This window comes from Cyanistes caeruleus, chromosome 6 (assembly GCF_971803275.1).
Source record: "Cyanistes caeruleus chromosome 6, bCyaCae1.hap1.1, whole genome shotgun sequence".
In the NCBI taxonomy this organism is placed as follows: domain Eukaryota; kingdom Metazoa; phylum Chordata; class Aves; order Passeriformes; family Paridae; genus Cyanistes; species Cyanistes caeruleus.
In genome coordinates this window covers 41,535,076-41,554,506 of record NC_141706.1, presented here as the reverse complement: position 1 = coordinate 41,554,506, position 19,431 = coordinate 41,535,076, and positions in this window count along the sequence as shown.

Genomic DNA, 19,431 nt, shown 5'->3' with positions numbered 1-19,431 from the left:
CACAAGCAAATATTCTTTTAAACAGCTCATATTCAGAGTGTCATAAGGACTTCATAGTAGTTTGTTTTACTGATGTTAGTTTGACATTCACTTAAGTGTCCAATTATTGTATCTTATATGCAACATGAAAGCCTTGGGTCCTTCCTGAGGGTTTCAGTGCCTTCATCAATATGTTCTGTCCATTATATTGCACTGTAAGGACTGTTTATCACATTTCTCATGCTGACCTATTTGCTTTATCTTGCAGGCACTACTTAATTATTTAAAGAGTTAGTGTAAAGGAATTCAAATGAAGACATTTGACTTACTGGGAACATACCAGGTTCACTACCCTAAACAATTATACTTAATAGCTCAACAAAGTTCTATGAGTGGTGTAAAGATCACCCTGTCCATGTGAGACTGGTAATATCCCCAAGTTAAATCCAGCTGCCTACAGTACTGCTCTTGTGAGTCAGTGAAATGGGTTTGAATGAACACCTTTACGAGGGGAGAGAAGAATATACTTCGTCCAGACTTCTGCCCGAATGGGGAGAATGGGGCGGTCAGGCAAGATGATCTCCAGAGGTCTCTCAACCTCAACCATTCTGTGATTCTCAGGTTGCTATTGTTGGGGTTTATCATTGTTATTATTTTATTATTTTATTTTTTAGCATGTTGCAAAACAAGAATAAGTATTTATTTGTAAAGATCTGACACACAATGTATAAATTGTCCTCTTGCTGGACAATTAGAAGTCAACTATGTAAGAAAATGCACAAAATAGACTAAGAAAAATTAAGTAGTGTATATTCTCATATTCTCTTCACACTTCCTACTCACTCTTTTTCATTACTTCTTTCATTTTTTCATTGTATTGCATTCTGGACGGAAATTCTGAAGCACAATATAAAGTCCTTAAGATGTTTAGCAGCAACCCTTCAGTAGAATGATAAGTACAAAGCAATGATATCTGCAAGCTTCACACAGGGTAGAGAGGCATTATCAGTCCCCATTTGTATGCTAATACAAATCTGCTTCATATAATATGGCACCTTCCCATTTCTAGTTGGAAAGAGTTTTCAGCAATTTAGCAATATTTGTTTCAGAAATGTTGAATACTTTGTCTGTTGAAACAGCCATAGAATCACAGGGATTCATCTTGCTTTTAAATACTGTTTGATCTTACACCAGTTTAATTTTCTTGCTTATACCCCCTAATCACCATGGTTTCTTTCCCACTTTTGTGTCATTTAAGAAGAGGAACAGAATATTTGCCTTTCTCTACACAATTATTTCCCATTCCTATTTGGAGCTGGGTTCCTTTGCGACTCTCTAATGAAAAAAACTGTCATGGTCAAAATGCAATCTCCCTTTTAGCTGCTGCAAACAACCCTCTCATTCCCAAACACTACTGAAAATTTTGGCTACACAGTGTGACTTGTCTGTCATGTTTGACTTAGGGCACCCAGAAGAATTGATTTCGTGCTTAAAGGTAAATAAGGGAGAAGAGTAATTTTGTAGGAAACCTGCCTAAAGGAGCTTCCTGTTTACCAGCAAACCCCCTAGATCTTCTCTGCGTTTGTTTTGTTAGTTTTTCTGTCATGTCTTTAAATTTATCTTCAGTAGTGTCATAAAATGGTCCACTAGAAAGTGAATAAAAATGTTTTCTTTGTACACACAAATTTTAAGAACTTTTCTCTGTGGGTTTATATGAACTGAGATTTTTTCCAGATATAGCCACTGGCTGGATTTGAGTGCAATTATTTCTACTTGGTGCAAGTCGCTTGGCTTTTACCACCTTGACCTTTACCACAAAACTACAACTGCAAAATATAGCAAAACTGTGAGGAGCTAGACTTCCTCAGAAAATGATGTTTAAGATATTAACAAAATTATTTTCTCTGGGATTTTTTTTTTCCCAACCTTATGCAGGAAAACCTTATAAACATTATAAACCTTATTCTGTTCAGGAAAGCCAGAAAAAAAATAGTGTGGCATTTATTGGAAAAGTAAACACTATCACATGCTCATCCTATGCCACTATTTGATACTTTTTGGTTTTTTTTTTTTCAAATATGCAATTATTAAAAGGTAAAAGGCTTTAAGTAGATGCTGATAAACTATGCCTTGAATTACTTCTAGTCTGATATACACAGGTGAACTTTACATTTTGAGTACCCAGAGGAAAATCTAGATTACATCATATAATATCATATTTAAGGACAATTTAACTATAAGTTAATACAAACCTACAGGAGTAGGATGCAAAATAAAGTGTAATCTAGTAAAAATGAAATGTTTTTCGTTGGAACTTCCAAACTTGCAAACACAAAAATAAGCTTTGTCTTTATGCACTGGTCTCTGTTTTGCAGAGTTCTTTGTTCCAGCAGCACTGTCACAGACACCTCCACAATCTTTGTGTTATCAGTATGTTCACACTTCTGTGACAAACCATACCACAGTGGCATCATGCTCAGGAAATCCTCTAGGCTTTCAGCCTGGGAAAGAAGAGAGTTATGAGTGATGCATATGAGAGTTATGAGGATGCATGCTTGCCTGTTTTCCCACAAACACCCCTTTAGCCAGTCCCCTTTCCCCTTCAGAACTGATATTAGTGAACAACAGATACTTTCAGTCTAAAGGCTCCAAACCTGCTCCTGCAGGAGCAACCAGCCTGCTCAGACTCTTCCCAATGTTGATAGTTGACTGCTCAGAGCTTTTGGTAAGTGATGGAGAACTCTCAGGCTTGGCTGGACTCAGCCAGGCTGTGCCTGGAACCCCAGCTGCTGTGCAGGTCCAGGCAGAAGCAGGTGAAGAGGACTAGAAACTTTGGTCTGAAGTAGTATGACTGGTCTGTCAACACTGTTTTGATCCTGAGTCATTTAGTTTTCTGTATTTAAAAAAAACCCTTTTCCCTAAAAAAGTATACAAAAGAAAAAAAAAATCGCCTAATACATAGGGTGTTTCACAAATGACATTTCACATGGAGTTTTCATTCATTTTAGGACATCATTTTGAAATGTGGAATATTAAAGAATAATAGGCTTTAAAATAATTGTAGGATTGTCTTCCAATTCACCACTGAAATGTAAGTAAGTTGTCAAAAAGTTTAACTTACTGTCATAAAAAAAATAAATTAATACCTATTCAAATTATTATTTTTTTTCTGAACATTTAAGTGATGTGTAATACTTCTCATATTGTCAAACCATTATATATGATAAAAGGAAAGGCTATTATTGAATGTAATTCTTATCTCTTTAAATACATAGATCACTAGTATGCCTGTTATGTGGACTATTTTAAACTATATTATACGTGAAAAGGTTTATGTAAGAGAGCTGTACAATCAGAATTCAATTATATGCATTTAATATAAAATTTCAAATAATTACACTTTTTAAATTTCAACATAATTGCGGAATATGAAATAAAAACCAAATGATTATAACATTCTTGCATATTTGCAATACTATATCTTTTCTTTAAATTAAAAATTCATTTTAAAGAAATTTCTGCAAGGAAACAACAGGACCTTAGAGGGAAGAAAATATTTTCTTCACACTTTGGAAGCTGAATAAATTTTGGAGATGATAGGACTAATGTTTCCAGATGACATTTAAGTAGGTTTTTTAGTGCTGGGAAGGGACAATTAAAAAGATTCTATATACAGAGGTATCACTACCAGCTTTTAAAGTTCAGACTTTCATTGATCTAATAAAAGTAAGCAAGAAGAGTACTTGCTTTTTACAAAATGTTCACTTTGAGAGGGCAGGAGTCTCTTACAGAGGAGTTCCCATAAACTCCTTGGTCTTTCTATCATTGAAATAGATACTGTGGAGTAAATTACATATACTTAAAACAATTTAATTGACCTTTTTTTTGGGAATTAAAAAAATTCTGTAGGATTCAAAGTACAATTTTAAAAGGAATGATGGCAGCTAGGAGTCACCATGATGTACTGCTAGTGAAGGACCATAGTTCTCTACATGTGAGATAGAAAATCAGACAAGTCTGCTTCTAGAGCACTCTTACTGCTTTTCTAGATATTCAGTATATATTATAATGCTTATAATGTACCATATTGTAAAAATTATTTTTATAACATCAGAAAAATATGTTATGTGAATAGTAAATTTCATGTCTGCATACTTTTATTCTTGGTCACGATCAAGGAAGATTTTACTATCAATGCTATGTTCTTTTTGGGCTTTTTTAGATCACTATTTTATTTGGGCAATACTACCCTTAGGATCTTTCAACTGGGTCCTTTTCAGAGAGATGAATGAGCTATGATTTGAAAAAAAAATCTTTATTCTAAGTTGTGTCACAAAATGCACTTGTTCAGATGGAAGTATTTTCCTCCTAAAAATGTGCTTGCTAGCACCTGGATTTCAAATCTAAATAGAGATACCCAAACCCTAAAATTGGTACCTTTGGTATTTCTTACTTGAGTTGGAAACAAAAGCTATGAAAGAAACTGGCAGAACTTTAAGAAAAAGCTTTCATGCCTGGAGTTGCAGAATAATGTACATAATGATTCCTCCAGTGTTGCACAGTGTGCACCTTTGAGAATACATGAGTCCACCCAACTTAAAGTCACACACGCACAGCAAAACAAGTAATGAATAATGAGATGGTGAAACTGAACTGTCACTGAGGTTGTAATTCTCTGTGTCTCATTTTTGCTTCAGTGACTCTTTTCTTTTAGCCTGAGACAGAAGCAGAACAAACAATTAGTGCAATAATTGATGATCTGTGCCTTCAAAGCTTATGGTGGCCATGCTCATGTTTTATAAGTCTTCTAATGCAAAAAACTTTTCCTTGTGATTAGCATGCTGCCTGGTGTTCAATGACAGTGCTTGGGAGGGATGTCTGTATCAGACAAAAGATTTTTTTCTGCACTTTTTGGTCAGTGAATAAACTATTTTTTGTTCCTTTCTGGTTTTAGATTCCAATAACATTTATAGCTGCAATTGGTGAAATTCTTACATATGTAGCTCATCTTCTAGAACCTCGCCTTGCTTTCTGATTGTAAAGTAAAATTCTGATTTTACTTGACATATTGTAAAATAATTCTACAAGTATTAATAAAGCCCTCTAAGGTTATTTATCTGGTTTTGCTTTCCTTGAGTTATTCAAACACTGATGTTTCTTGAGTCAGATTTTATCCACATTAGTCTAGTAAACTTTTATTTATTATTTAAAAAAAACTCCTAGCTTCTTTAAAACCCAGCAAAAATCAAGGCTCTGTAATCTTATTCTTCATCATTAAGTTCTGGGGTAGAATAAAACGAAATTATATGAAAGACAACAGCTGATAAACAGCATGCCATCTTTGCAAGTGATTATCTTTCATAGTGTATTCAATTCCTTGATTTAGAGATTAGGATCAGATAGGAATAAGTCTGGAAAAAGTTTTGTCATGGTCTGAAGCCATTCCACAAAAAAGAGAAATGTAATGGATGGCATGCACAGGACTATTCACCATTGATTTTAAACCTCTCTAGCACATACGTGTTTCTCTAAGGCTGCTTGTCAATACTTCTATACTTACTTGCTTTCCTGTTTTAGCTAATAGGTAAAATAAATCTTAACTGTGGTCAACATTGTCAAATAAGGAAATGGAATTGCCCTTAGAATCTTATTAAAATCTTCTGGAATCTATAAAATAAAATTATGATACTCACAGGAACCTGTTTCATATGGATCAGTTTTGATCTTTTTGTGTATGATTCATCTAAAAGAAAAGCAGAAGAAAAAGCCCTGACCTTTTGAAATAATGGCGTAATCCCCCAACTGAAATGAATCTTTAAAAAATGTTTGATTTATTTATTTGTAGATATCCACTTTTTTCATACTTCTGTGCATGTAGAAAGTCAGCAAGAAAAAGGACCAACAACTGAGATTCTGTAGTATCCCATTTTCAATTCTGCAAGATTTCATTCTTATAGAAAGTGTCACAGATTTGAATATTCTATGTTAATGGTGCTAACACAAGCAATTCATATATTTAGAGCTCTCAACACTTGTGTCAAAACACAACAACAGTGTTAACAAAGTACTCTGCACTTCCTGGGTAGACAACACTAAGTACAGTTACCCACAGTAGGTACAGTGACTTCAGATCTGTGACCTTTGGATAGCAAGGGATCCTTACTGAAGGTTAATTTTCTTCCCTCTGTCATCTACCATTCAGAACTTCATCATCTTTTATCTACTTGCACACCAGAAATTCCAATTCCTAACACATCTGGTGTCCTCTTTCAGCATCACTTCAAAGACTGTTCTAAAGGTATGCTGCTATGTATTTGGAGAAGCTAAAATCTTCTAAAAATCATCAGATTACTGATTTGTGAAATGACAGCTAATCTGAGATAAGACTTATAGCCACATTAAGGCCAACTCTGACATGAAATCCGCCCACACAAGCATAGATGTGTCATGAGTGGGAAACACAGCATAAAAATATTACTTATAACATTTTGATGGTCTTTCTATTGATAAGAAAAATCTTATGCAGCATCATATTAAAATAAAGGGAAAAGTTGAGGAGAAATTTAGGAAACAGAAAACTAGATGTCTGAACTAAACCTGAACTTACCTTTCAAATGTTGCTAGCAATTTTTTTACCATTTATACACAAAAAAACCAACATTGTACAAGATGACGTTTACACAGTAATGTCTGTCGTGATACCCAAGATCTTGCTGAGTGCTTACAGTTGATTCAGAACTCAATTAAACACTTGAACTTCTATTGCTTTTATTATTTTCAATGTTTTTTCTTTACAGTGAATGTACCTATTACCACCTTCAGAAAATTTTGTGTCTTCTTTTTATCACATAGCTAAATATTTTTCTATATAAATTGATGTAGAAAAATTCTCATTGTTCTGTTTAACTAGAAAAGCAGATCATTTATGCTCTGATGCATTTCCAACTCCAGTTGCTCTCATTTTTTAGCTGATCTACATCCCCATTAAAAAGAAGTCTTTGTGATTCAGAACTGTAAATTAAGTTTCAACAGCTTGACTTCGGTCAAAAAATTCTCAAAAGTTGTTCAGCTATAGATGATCAGTCAGATAAACAATTCTCATACTCATACTCAGAAAGACAAACCATATTTAGTTTATTAAAGAAATTTTAAAAATCTATGCAGGATTCAAATGCAAGTCCAGCATATTACTACACACAACTATGTAGGATCATACTGGGTTCATATTGGCTGTGATACAAAGGACAGTTGGTAAACAATAGCTTAACAAATGTGTCAGCTTAATGCGATGTCAGAGGTCCTGCTGTTATCCATGACTCACCACAGCAAACATGAAACACAGTCTATACAGCTTCAGAGAATTCTCAGTGATTATTCATAACAACATATTATCAAGCTTTCAATTTGTTTAGTTTGGTCTCAAAGCTTTTGTTTTGACGGATTCACTTTGGGCTCATCATTTTGAAATCCTAGATCAAATTTTCTCATGTTCCAACTATTGTTCCCATTGTGTATGCCTTGAAGAGGAGAAAAAGTAGGTGACATGAAAAGGAAAATTGAACAGATCTCAAGATGTGACATTTTGAATTCAGAGAACTTTTTTAAGCACAAAAGTTGGAACAAAAAATTTCCCAATGCTGTTTCAAGGCCAAAATGAGATTCATACCTTTCTGTTGACAAACTGAAAGGATCCTTGAAATCCATTGGACCTAAAGCTTCTTACACTGATTGAATTTGAACCTCTCTATTAACATTTGACAAAAGTGAATATTCAATAGAATAGAAGTAATTTTTTTGTGCTTGGGGCATGGTTACAGAAGAGCACTGAGAAAAAAAAAATCCCATCAGCAAACTCTAACTGCATAATCATCAATTTTTTGCTATAAAAATTAAATGTCCTAAGCTTTTATCATTTTTCTTATATCTAATCTTATATAATTTTCTTATACCTAATACAATATATCCAAATTACATTTTTTACTCCTTTGTGAAGAAATTAACTCAGAAAAATCTTTTAGACAGAGCAAGCACAAAACAAAAACTTGTAGAGAGTGGTTGCAGAGTGGACATCATTTACTAGCTTGTTAGTCTTATTCACAGACACATCGTATTTAACATCAATCAGAACATTCAAATTACATGGCAAGACTTTGTACCACTTTGTACTTTTTTCTGAAAATCTACTGTAATTACTTAGTATTTAGTGTTTCCACTACATTTTATCCTACACTGCATCCAAAGCAGCATGGCCAGCAGGGCACCTTATGGCAGACTTGCAATGTTTAAATGGGGCTTCTTAGAAAGATAGGGACAGTCCTTTTAGCAGGGCCTGTAGTGATAGGACAAGGGGTAATGCTTCTAAAATAGAAGACTATTGAATTAGAAGAAATTATTTTTACTGTGAGGGTGGTAAAACACTGGCACAAGTTGCACAGAGATGTGGCATGCCCCATCCTGGGGAGAATCCAAGGGCAGGTTTGACAAGGCTCTGAACAACCTGATCTAGTTGAGTATGTCCCTGTCCATTGCAGGTGGGTTGGACGAGGTGATCTTTAGAGGTTCCTTTCAACCTAAATTATTATATGATTCTATGATTCTATGATTCTTCAAATGGGCTGTTTTAATGGTGCTGACCTAAGGGAGTTTCATGTCCTGCCTAGAAGGAAATACCTCAGAAAACATCAAAAAATTTCTAGTTCTTGGCTCACCTGGCAGACTAAAATTTTGTAGAATAACCACAAATAAAGTAAAAGGAAATCAAGTGGAAACTAGAATAAAGAAAGGAGTTAAACCAGACAGAAACAATAAAGTAACTTAAACTGTATTAGCTTTCATCCTTCAGGGAAAAAAATTATTAGTGGTAACCCTAATTGCAATTCTCATCCTGCAAACTGACAGGTGTCCCTACAAATGCCAGACTGCTTTTCTCACTTAGTTACAATGAAGCTTTGTCTTGTAAGTTATTTGCTAAGCTTGCAAGTTCTCTGGTCGGCAGAACAGCCTCTTTCCTGAAGACAAGAATCATTGAATCACACAGATCTAGTCTTCTTTAGCTGGAAAACAGCCATGTTCCCTCCTGTCTAATAAACTGTGTGATTCAGCTGCTACATGCATGCAAAATGAACAGGGCTGTAATATAAAAGTATGTAAAGAATTAATATAAAATATGGTGGAATTTTTAATTAGAACAAGCTCTGTGAAAAACAAAATGCAGTTGCATTCTCAAGGGAAAAAAAATACTTTTTCATTTATTACTGCTAGTTAATGAAAACTGAAAAAAAGGTTGAAATTATCTCCATTTAAAAATCTCCTCTGGTGATAAAACCCAGTTACTGAACTAGGTATTCCAAAACTTGTTAAGACCAAGGAAATTTTTGATTTTAACGGGTTCTGAATTAGTAAATATATGGTGATGTAAGATCTGTTGAGTGCTGAATGAAAATGAACATTTTAAATTCTATTCCTCGCTTTTTTATGAAAGACAGCCCCATGTCTTCTGGCACACCCACTGTGCTGGTTAGCAATTTTTAATAAAGGGGTAACTTTAATTTTTTCATTTCAGATTGATTTAGCAGCAAGAGATAATCTCACCTATTTCACAGCAGTTTCCTGACTACCAACCAAGAAATTTAAACTACAAGGAGAACATAGGGCCACAACATAAATCACTACAAGGAAGAGAAATCTATCTTTTCCTGAAGGACAGTGCATGTGCTGAATGCCTAATTCCACCAGTGAACATCCCATCAAATCTTGCCAAGCAAGAATGATTAATTTGCTGGGCTGGCACCCTTTACTCCTTGTCAGTTCTGTCCTCATTCTGCAACAGCAGCAGAGTTTGTCCAGACAGCTGGGGCAGCATGGACACGAGGAAGGTAAGCCAGCCACACAAGGAAAGATTTGTGTCACACTGTGTTTTGGTTCTGAATTTCTTACAGGTGCCACCTAGCAAGCATGAGTCCTCTCTGTGCCAAAACCAGTTCTAACAATCTAATAAAACATGGTTTTACAGAGATAAGCATCCCAGTGGGCTGAAGGGTTTTAAGCAAACGGTGACAGAATATCCAGACCAGAGTCTATTTAGGGTCCTGTCACAAGTTGCACAGTTGAAGCTGCAAAAGTAAACAGTGAGCTGGCAAGGTGTCACTTTTGTCCCAAGTAACAATTTCTTAAATAGATACTAAGTAAATCTTCACAGAATGTTTAGCATATATCTGCAGTTTCCTGATTTGAATGTCTTTTTCAAGCAGTCAGTTTAGATATAGATATTCATATAACTATATTTATTTAGTAAGTTCAAGGGCATCTAAATTGGCTAAAGAGGAAGGAAGGGAGAAGAGAAGACAAGTGAAGAAGGGTTTCATGATGTCTGATCTGATTTTTTCCTTTTTTCCAATAATTGTTAGTGTGACAGTGGCATGTTAGAGACTTATCACTTAGCTGCTGAAATGCACAGGCACTGGAACTGACACAAAGTACATCTCAATACAAGTTATTAAAAGAACAGGAGCTTTCAATTATAGTAAATTAAATCAGTTGAGTGAGAAGGTGTTAGAAACATGCATGTAATTTATCTGATTGTGGGCCCTTGTTCCTGCAGTACTTTGAAAGCGGACATTTTTGTTGGCAAATTATCCACCAGAATTTGGAATCAAAAAGTGTTCAAAGTGATATTTGAATTAAAGATGCGGATTTCTTGGTCATACTTTCACCATTTGTCTTGTTCAATTTTGTTTTCCTGCTTTACATGTATTGTAAAAAGAAGCTGTGATGCTAGTCAGTAAAATTAAAAACCTTCCCCATCTTTTGTAAAAAATCTGTCCAATAAAATATGTGCAATGAAAATTGATCACTTAGTCACTGTGTTATCAAAGCACTGTGTATTGGATTTCTCTGTACTTCCTAGGCTCTCTTCAGTGCCTTTTCTCTAATACTTTTGCTCAGGTGGGTGGAATTCCAAGAGTGAACAGCAGTTTTATCCTGCATGGATAAAAACATCTGATAAATGTATCTTCTGCGTCTTTCACCATATGAGCAATTAATAGGGTTAGCATCTAACTAATCAAAATCAGAATTCACAGACTATCGTATTAATTTATATGGGGGAAACCTAAGACTTCTTGCAGGGTTGTTGTTTCAGACATAATAGGACAAGAATCTTAAATGTTCTCTAAGGGGATAGTTGAGTTTCCTGTGAGCTACAGATGAATTCAGGTTTGTTCTCAATTCCTAGTGAAACACTTCATGATATCAGCAACAAGCCTAGTGACTAAGGAAAAGATCAGACTGATTTTTTGTTGTTACCTTTTTGCAGTGCCATTACATGACATGCAAGATCCCTGTGAGAAAATGGTTAATTAAAAAAATTGCAGTTTTATTTTTTCGTTTCCTGCTATTATATTTTCTCAATTACTTGATGGTTTTTTCTATCCTAATTCATTCCTTCCCTCTATATTTTATTCAATGAAAAAGTCTTCATACCTCCCAACAGTTTTGCCTCATTTCCTTCTGTGGTATGTACACTAAAATAATCACTCCTAAGACAGCGAATATGGTTGCTAACAGAACATCATCAGGCTTTAGAGCTAAATATCACAATGAGGTTAATGACAGATGGGAAATGCTCATACATTGCAGTCATGGTTTCAGTCTGTCTGCAAACACAGTTTGCATTACTTTATGTTTTGCTTTGAAAGAACCTCAACAGCTTGGGTTTCTTTTTAAGGTTAAGGTTAAAACCTATGAAATCTGAATATACCATTGCGTCAATACTGAAGCAAAGCAAAGCACGTATGTCCTGTTGTATGGGTGTCTGATTTATCTCAGCTGAAAGCTCAAGCCAGAGATGTAGATTGTTTTTTGGTTTTGTTATTGAATTTTGAGGTTGTTTTTTTTTTTTACAGTCAGTCCAAAATTCTTGGATTACCACTTTCTTGTCAGATATATAACACTCCTATTTTTCTGAAAAACTGTCATTTTTCATCAGAGGGAGACCTGCCCTCCATTAAAATTCTCAATTTACAATGTCTAGGGGAAGATGCCTTGTGTCCTGCCTGGTGGCAGGAGGGCAGGTCCTCAGGGATATCTTTGACACTCTTGCATTCAAAGCCATCCATACCACTTGACCCAGCTTGCCTTAGGAAAGATTTTATGCCATGTGTAGAATAATCGCACTGCCTTCCAGGCCACCTCTGCATAGGTAATATATTTGTTTCTGTGCTTTCTGCAGATATCTCTCCATCTCTGTCTCTATTGTCCCAGACCTTCTTAGCCTGGGTGAGAAAGACCTCTTGCACTTTCCTTGTTCTGTCAGCAGGTCTTACAGTAGGCAGCCTACTAATGCCAAATCATGCATTTTACTATAACAGCTAAAAAAACCATTCAGACCTCAAGCTTTTCCACTATCAGTAAGTGGAGTTAAAAAAAAAAAATTGGTACACCAATTTTTGGAAGTGTTTAGTGACATGATATGGCTGTTAACACATGATGTACTGCACTACTGTTCAGAAAGCCATGTGTGTGACACACAACAGATGCCCCATAGCCAACCCTGAGTAAAATTTGCAAATGTCTGACTGCCTAAGCCCAGTTATCTATTGCTTTGCAGCCCTAGAGATGAATTAGCAAAAGAGGTCCAAGATGACAGAGCAGCTACTGGGCTTAAGTCAGAAGTCAGAGCTTTGGGATCAGTGCTCCTGTTCCTGTAGAACTCTAATGGACTGCAGGAAAATAGATTTCTACTGAGTACTGATAAGATAAAAAGGAAAGGAAGAAGCCAACCTGCCTCCTTTAGTAAGCTGTTAAAAGTTCTTCCTTGCTGGGGCTGATGGAGTTTTATTCTTATAATATTACACAAGGGAATGGGCATATTGGTTTAATACTCCCAGAAATATAGTAAGATCTCTCATACAAAGAGGTCCTATATATATATATATATATATAAGAGTAGCTAGCATGTCTTATATTCTTAGTGCATGCAAGGGGTTAAGAAATCAGCATACTCTGTGGCCACAGGGATCACATGGGTAGAATTTCTCCTCAAGAAAAATATTTAGTTCACCCCAGAAGAGAGCTTTCATGCACATTAACGTCTCTGCAACATGAACAATAGTGGATTAGGACCCTGGCAATAAACAGGGAGTGGGCCAATTGGCAGTGTAAATATATCTTTTGGTCTGCAACAGTTCAGTAATGTTCCACAGTTCTTGTCTTCCATCTTGTCCAAATGAGCTTCTTTTGGCTTTAAGCCATTTCTCCATGATAATGTCAATGGCTTTAGCAATGCTAAATAGGCTGTGCCTGTTATCTTCACTTTTTTTTTTTTTTTTTTTTTTCATTTTTCATTGTTACAGCTGCTCAGCCAAACCATCAACAATTTATTTCCCACAAACTAAATTGAGCCAATAACATTGTAATCCAGTATAAACAGAGAAGCAGTTGATTCCAATTAGGCAAAAGTTTCAGTGTTTCCAGGCTTGCAGCCAGTTTGTGGTTTATGAAATTTAACTAAGTTACAGCTTAATCACTTTGCTACTAAAAAGAAAAAAAAATTCTAGCCAACAATATCCTGATGATAAAGGAGTGTCATGAGGCAGGGATAAAAAGAACTTGGTGATGATTTCTACAATAGCCGTACCCAATCACTGACAGTAGGGAATCACAAAAAAAAGAACTTTACTATTCTACAGGTGAACCAAGTTGCGTAACAGCAAGCAGCAGGAACAAAGTTAGAAAAAGTTCTGTCTTGCTGTTACTTTGCAGTTACTTCAATGTGGAAAAAAAAGCAGCCAGGTAGACAATTCTCACACAAATACGCCCTAAGGCTGGTGCTGTAGTTAAGGGAATGAATACGTTTGGAAACCTATGGCAAGCATTCAAATCCTGAAAGACAGGATTAGAGCTGGAAAATCTGAGGAAAAATAGAATAGTCTAAGTGTTTTAGAATTTACATACAAACATGTAAATGAAGGTTTAATGTTAATGAAGTTAGGAAAGACTGAATAACTCCTGATGATACTCTTGAAGAATCACACTGTATCCTCTAATGTTTACACAACCAACAATATTTACAATACCAACAATTTTTACAATGTTCAGATTGGAATATGGGCAATACTGTTGGCATAACAGCTGGATAACAAAAAGTGTGTGGCTTATACTCATGCAAAATTCATCACTATAATGTTGAGCAAAATCCAAATGAAAGTCCTCATCCTTCATAGTTATTTTTTTGGCAGCACTAGTCTGACAATTATAAAAACATGCACTGAATATGCTGTGCAAAGTTTAGAAGGACTACTCTAACAACAATATGGAAAGTTAGAGAGCAGTTTTGGCCAGTCAACCCATCTTTCTTTTTTTATTTACTTCCCCCCACCCCATGTGCATTTGGAATAAATTGTCCAGAGAGATTGTGGAGTTTTTCTCACTGGAGTTATTCAAGAACTGCCTGGAGGCAATCCTGTATCATGTGCACTGGGATGATTCTGCTTGTGGACTCATTCTGATTCTGTGGTTTGTCCAATGCTTAATATTTCTATCTTTCTGCTCCTGGTAATCTCCAAAAGACAGAGAGGTTGGACCCTAAGAGGAACTCAACACTAAAAGTGACATTTAAGGACATTTGCAAAATGCAGACAGAAGATGAGACCTTAAAGCCCAAAGACAAGATTTGTGACAGCAATAAGGTCCTGATTTACTCAGTGGATGATCAGGGCTTTCGTTTATCAGAGAGACTTGCAAGATCAAATCAGAACTTGCATCTAAGCAGCTCACTGTCACTTCTGTTACTCTGTGCACATGCAGAACATCTACCGAGATTATAAAACCTTTTGGGTCAAACTTTCATTGTTTCACCTGTGCTGCAGTCTCATTATATTGAAGTAACTATAGAAGGGTTATTGTACAGCAGTCACCCATACTGCTTTTAAGTAAATTTCCTCCAAGTCTCCAGATTCAATGTGAAAGAACAGGGAAGAAAAAAACCTTAAACTTATAGGCAATGCTGGTATGAATTCTTATTGTTTTAATCCCATTCAGAGACCCCATTGCCACATTCAGCAAGAACATCTACAGAAGTCACTTTTTCAGATACTGTAATGGAACAACTAATTTATCTAGCTGAAATGCCTGAGGTAAGGGTTAATTTAGGGCTTCCTGATTCTTCCATAAAATATATTAAGAAAGTAAAGTACTATAAATAAAAGCCTGTATCTGTGCTTTAATTTAAAATTTGTGTCTGTGTAATTGCTTCAACGGTGCACCAACAAATCTGTAAATGCAGTTTGAGTAAATGTTATAAACCTAAACACAGCATCTGTTAAATCTCTTAACATCTGTAAAGCTTCTTTTAAACACTGGGAAACCTGCTCGCTCTCACGATTAACTCCTTGTTGGGTAAGGTAATATAGCATGGATATACCAACTGGTGGGATTTTTTTTTGATTTCCTACTATAGTTGGGAACTTGTTTCTTTCTTTTGTGAGGCTGTAACTTAGCAGAAGTAGTGTACATGCTTTATTTTCTGAGAGAAGTTAAAATCATGCTTCTAATATAAGTTTTGCCTTATTTAACATTATATATAATCACAGTGGTTTTAAATATTCAATAAAGATCTAGGGAACAAGAAAATATATGGAAATAATAATCAGGATGATATCAGTTTATTAATATTATTTTTACTAAGGCTTTAGATAAAATTACTGTTTATTTCCAAACAAAAATCTGTGTACCTTGAGAAACAGAAAATCAGAATCCCTTTTGGCACAGTAAGTCAACACCAGAGTCAATAGCTTTGTTCTTCATTTATAGAGATCTACCTCTCAACAGTGAATTATGAGACAATATAATAAATCTACATCAAACTGTCTTTACTTTTATACAAACTGAGTCTTACTGTGTCAGTCTTGTCAACACTGCTGAATATTAATGGGAATAAAGTTAATTGCTGGGTGTATAAAGGTCTGATGCAGTCAAAGTGAAAGAAAGCACCTAACAGAAATCTGTCAATTTTGACAAGCTGTAATTTATTTCTACTTCATTATATGTGCTGACACGTTTCAAACCTTACTCTAGTCTTTACCATAAATTGCAATTATTATAATTCACAGCGACATTTGACACAGAGGTTGGGACCTAGTTTACCATATATAAAAGAGTTTATATTTCAGGGAATTCACTTGCAAACTCCAGCACGTATTTCTCATTGTAAATCCAATTGTTTCCACTCACACTGAACATGAACAGTAAATTTTGTGACTTGCACAGCTTAAGAAAAGAAATAGCACATTGTTTTAGCTGAAATAGAAAGTGTTTATGACAAAATATTTACAGATATTTAAAAACCAAGATTAAATTTCAGTATGACTGTACAATTATTAGTAAGTTTTACAATATTAGACACAGGTGACATATAAGCCTGATGGATTTTTTTGAATATTTTTATAACTAATCAACATTGCTTATAAAAAATGTTGTTAGTGGCACAATCAACAGCATAACGGAAGTTAACTCAGTTTAGTCCCTGAACTTTTGCTCCTCTGTTATTCAGTATAGTTTATAAGAAAGGTGTTGATGAGTATTCAGTTCTTGGACAGAAGACAAATTCCCAAGATGAGTGAGTTTATGGTGAATGCCTCTAGATCTACAACCCCAGTTTTGAAGTCTGGGTTTATTATGAGCCTCGTCATTTCTAATGCTTAGTAACTGTAACTTGCAAATGCAAATATGTCTGTTTAAAATTATATCAATTTAGAAAATATCACAAAGGTTGTAAAAGTCATCATGCAGGCTACAAGAAGAAATGTGCTACCTCTGAAACATCAGCCTTTTCAAAAGATTTAAAATTCTTCAGAAGACACTGTGATTTGCACCTATGAATTACGATCACTGCATATACTTTTAATTAATTACACAGCTTTATTTATCTTGACTGAACCTTTGCCTTCTCAGGCCAATAGCTTGTCACCAAGCAACTATCAATGCTCTTCTTGCCGTAAAAGCATCTTTTAAGAGAAACATAATCTGTATTTTTTGATCAAAAGCTCCAAATCCCAATTTAACTCACTGAGATCATAGTTAGTGTTTTTTTCCTGCTTCTCTAGATAATTGCACCAACAGTCTAGACACATTTAGAGAACCATAAACAGACAAAACAACAAAAATAGCAGTAATGATAATAATAATAATCATTTCACAAGGAATAACAGAAATAACCTATGTCGGAGACCCACTTACCTTCTTCTCTTAACAGAGCCATTTCAGCTGCTTCTAAACCATCACCCAGACTTACTGAGAAACTGGTAGAGACATCCACACCAGGGAAATCATACATGGAGGACTAGATTAAGCTGAGATATTGCATATTTTTTGTTAGCAAGACTTTGGGTTTTCTGTGGATTCTTATCATGGCAGAGAATAGCGTGCTGAAACCATTAGTTACACAAGTGTGTCTGTTTACACAGATAAATGATAGACGTCAAGGGATGGTGTTAGAGGAGAGAGGAGTAGGGATGTTTTATATCAACCAAAAGGACCTAATTTAGAAAAGTTTAGGGTCACCAGAGGAAGGGAGAAGTGCAGAATAGTTTAGAATATTTTAGATATAATTTAATGATATGATTTTTTTTAGTAGAAACTCTAAAGGGAAGGTTTATGAAGCTAGAATTGTTTGAGTCTTACATATTCCTGTTAGCTGGAACCCCTTCTGTCTTCCATTCCTTTTGTAGCCATTTGTTTTTTATCAATACAAGTAAGCAGAAAAAATAATTGTTTTAAGTACTGCAATTCTCTACAAACATTTAATTATATACAGGAAGAGGGTCTTGATTTGTTTTCATGATCAAGGATACTAGTTTTTGACAGAAATATAATGGAATAACACTGTGGTGAAATCATGTTGCCTTAGTGGCCATCTCTTTTGTGCATTTATCTGTGAATTTTATTTGAAATACTGAAACTGTCTTACAGTGAAGGCATTTGAGTGTTTTTTTCCCCACATATTTTTCTAAGTGGTGTAGCACTATTAAATTTAAAAGTTGCATATCAAAGGCCTTCATGGTTTACATCATTACTTTTAAACACATAGACAACAATAAGAGGAAAGAAATACAGTAAAAAAGACATCAGGAGAAAATCCATCTCTGAAAAGTCAGATTCACATATGAGTTTTTAAAAATAAATAGGTATTCCAGGGAGGATTGGATCTCCATTTCATTATTTGCAAGACTACACTAGAGCATCAAGTTTACCAAATGAATGAAAAGCTGTGACTTGGGTCACTATATGAGAACTGTAATATCTAAAAGCATTTATTTTTTTTTGTCTTTACAAAATAATAAACATGAAAACATGAAAAACATTAACCATGCAATTTAGAACTGTAGCAAATCTTTAGTGCAAGTTACATTATATAACCTCTCCATTATGGCTTTCTGAGCATCTGTTGTGCCAAGTACCCATTATAACCTTGTGATTAGGCCAAGGTTTCTGCAACGTTTACCAAAGATACTTATGAAACAGTTCCCCTATGGCAAATGAGAAAAAGCAGTACATTCCAGGATTAATATATTTCACATGTCCTCCCTTTCTGAATTATTTCACTTGAACATGCATATACTTACTGAAATCCAGATTGCTTAGAATGTAAGTCCCTGAAGTATTATTCTTCTTACTAAATGGATCTGGATGAAACATTTAGAGCTGTTCCTGGTTTAATTACCATGATCTAAAATCATTTCAGCAGACACTTGTAATAAATGCCTGCATGTAACAAAGCTAGTTATAGCAGCTACTTGTCTGGAACTCATGATCTTATCCCACTGCCTACTGAGCATATGCCAGAATAAAAAATAGTGATAAATTATATGTTCCTAGAGCAATAGCATGTCAAAGTTTGGACTGATGTAGCACATAACACCTCTTTTCCTCTCTGGCTGGCCCTTCCAGCTGTGGTTGTGAAACATGTTTATTGTAATAAGGTAAAAGCTCCACCTTTTTTAGATCCTGAATAACATTGTTACTGAGAATTCAATCTTATTATTACCAAGAACTTCTTTTAGTCGTAATTTCTTAGCACTGAGGGAATTAAGCAAAGTATTCAGCATTTGTCCATGGGATCAAATCTACTATATATAAACACCTTGTAAGACTGCCAAAAGACATACATCTGAACAGCAAGACTTTTTTTTTTTGCTAGACATGCTAGGAAATGTTATGCTTTTAATAAGGACCTGGCTTGTTTTCAGGCTCATCTTTTTGTTAAGGCAGAACTGAAAGCAAAAGCCTTGGAAGTAGCTAGAAAAACAGCGTAATCACCAAGATACCATTATCCCATCTCTTGTAGCTTTTATATTTGGGCTTCTCAAAGCTATGGATAGCAAATTACTCATGTGATACCTGAGCTGCATAAAGAAGATTGAGTCTGGGCTGTTAATGATCTTTTCACTCTGTTTC